The sequence below is a fragment of the Bidens hawaiensis genome, unplaced genomic scaffold (assembly GCF_021521415.1).
Source record: "Bidens hawaiensis isolate Kalapana, Puna unplaced genomic scaffold, B.hawaiensis_p1.1 tig00004126_1, whole genome shotgun sequence".
NCBI classification, from domain to species: Eukaryota; Viridiplantae; Streptophyta; class Magnoliopsida; order Asterales; family Asteraceae; genus Bidens; species Bidens hawaiensis.
In genome coordinates this window covers 882011-884483 of record NW_027491245.1, presented here as the reverse complement: position 1 = coordinate 884483, position 2473 = coordinate 882011, and the positions used below count along the sequence as shown (strand labels likewise).

Here is a 2473-nt window from a genome sequence, read left to right as displayed (position 1 = left end):
AAAGAGTAAAACGATAAATCAGAAAGTGTTTTATAAAAGAAAAGCGTTTATGCACTAATAGGTACAACGGAAAAGAAAGGGGTTAAGAGGTAGAGGTCCACATGACTGGTGGGGCCCATGCGGCATATATAAAATGGTGAACCATAGAGTTCGCGCTCCAAATAGATCAAATCTCAAAATCTTGCCTAATGGTTCACTAGTCAAGAAAAAAAAAGAAAAACAATAAAAAGGAATTGGGAAAAACAAAGCGAGAGTCGAGTATGATTCTTCGCTTAAATGAAAATGGTAACAAAAACCATTTCAATTGATTAAATTCTTGGAAATAGAATTAAACGAAACCTAGAAAGGAAAAATTATAAGTGAAAAGGGGAGTTTGTAAATAACATTTTAACAAACATAAAAGGAATAAGAATTAGATCCAGGAATGGATCCAAGGGATGGGAAAACGACTAAGTTAACAAGTCGCGTTAATCTGGATAATAGAGATCAACCACTTGTTAATGAAGATGGTTAAATGTGTATTATGATACGTAAAGAAAAAAATGAAAACGAATAAATAAACGTGTTATAAACAGTTTGACTTAGAAAGTCAAAATGACGCTATTTTAATGTTGCGATGAGTTAGCATAAACAGTTTACTATACTATTATTTTGATGATTTCGTATAAACAGTTTGACTTAAAAAGTCAAAATGACCAAAAGTAAATGATGCCAAGAGTATGTAAGAAAAGTTTGACTTTAGAAAGTCAACCTAACCTAAAACTAGCAATCTGGAAGGGTGAATGTTGTAAAACGATGTATCACCTTTCTAATGGTAAGGTGATAAAATGATTTAATGTTGAGCGATGCTCACTCGACTAAGGGAAACGATAGGTCTTTCAGGTTGGCCCGAAGAACTATGTAAAACAGGTTTCGGGGACGAAACCTCAATAAGGGGGTAGACTTGTAACACCCCAAAAACATTAAAATATAACATTTCGGTTTATGATATGAAACCCAGAATAAGTAACCAGGATAACGATAACCTAGTGAGTTAACTGGTACCACTTATGAAACCTAAGTATCAAATAACGAAACTTGAGGGGCTAGAATTGATATTTAGAGAACTTGAATAATATTAATAATAATAATCAACACACACACACACACAAGAGGTGTGTGTGTCGATGGTAGAGAAAAGAGAAAGGGGAAACCCTCCCCAAACCCTAAATCCTTCAAATTAGGCGAATCCGGAAGAATCAAGGTGTCTCGGCTACGAGATTGATGATCCCTAGCTCCTAACACCATCTAAACACAAGGTTAGTGTCAAATCCTAATGTTTAAAGTTAGGGTTGGATGATTGGTGATGGGTTGAGAATGTAACATGAAATTGACCATGGTTATGTGTTATAATCACTATATAAAACATGAGTAGTGAACAAATTAAAGTGAAATTGAAGTTTAGAGATAAAACCCATATAAGGGGTGTGGGTGGAGACATGAGTGAAGAACTCATGTCCAATCCTCAAATGAATCGTGGTTAGTTTAGCTTTAAATGTTTAGATTATTTCTAGACTAATTAAATGGTGTGTTACGAAACACGATCGAACCAAAACGGTTGGTAAGGACGAGTTCAACAAGTAACGATAAGATATGCAAGAAAGGGCCACTGATAACTAAAAGGATTGCTTAACGAACACGGGTTCGTTAAACAGCGAAAATCCTACTAAAAAGGAATATACTAATGGTTGATTTATTAGTATGAAAAATGGGCCTTGAATGCTTGCATATGCTAATAATCATGTGAATTGTGTTTAGACAGATCACATGAATCGTCGGGAAGCGGAACTGGTAAGGAGTCAAGCAAAGGTCGGCTATTAAGGTACGTGGCTATATGCTTCGTTATTTATTTCAAGTATTTAACCTTGTTAATTCAAAGGATTTGTCGTAAAAATGTTTATAAGTGTGAATGGTTTGCTCATAAGCGATAATATTCACAAAAGCAAACTAAACAGGTCAAAGAGATGTACACGCAAACCGGGTAATGGAAGCGTGATTAATAAGAACGATGAGCCCGGATAATGGGTTGTAATTAATATAAACGCAAACCGGGTAATGGGAGCGTGGGTCATAAATAATTAACCCGGATAATGGGTTATAGTTGAGATGTACACGCAAACCGGGTAACGGAAGCGTGATTAATAAGAACGATGAGCCCGGATAATGGGTTGTAATTAATATAAACGCAAACCGGGTAACGGGAGGGTGAGTCGTAAAATAATTAACCCGGATAATGGGTTATAGTTGAGATGTACACTAAAACCGGGTAACGGAAGCGTGATTAATAAGGTCGATGAACCCGGATAATGGGTTGTAATTAATATAAACGCAAACCGGGTAACGGGAGCGTGGGTCATAACATAATTAACCCGGATAATGGGTTATAGTTGAAAAAAAAATAATAAAATAGTTTCCTGAAAAGAATATGAATGAA

At 35.7% G+C, this 2473-nt stretch overlaps 1 long non-coding RNA gene across 1 annotated transcript; it reads left to right on the top strand.

The window, feature by feature from the left end:
• The first annotated feature begins 770 nt into the window (after positions 1 to 770).
• Positions 771 to 2223, top strand: LOC143625599 (uncharacterized). Its single transcript, XR_013152302.1, has 2 exons — positions 771 to 1298; positions 1798 to 2223. It is a non-coding gene; the product is annotated as an uncharacterized LOC143625599 (long non-coding RNA).
• The last annotated feature ends 250 nt before the right edge of the window (positions 2224 to 2473 follow it).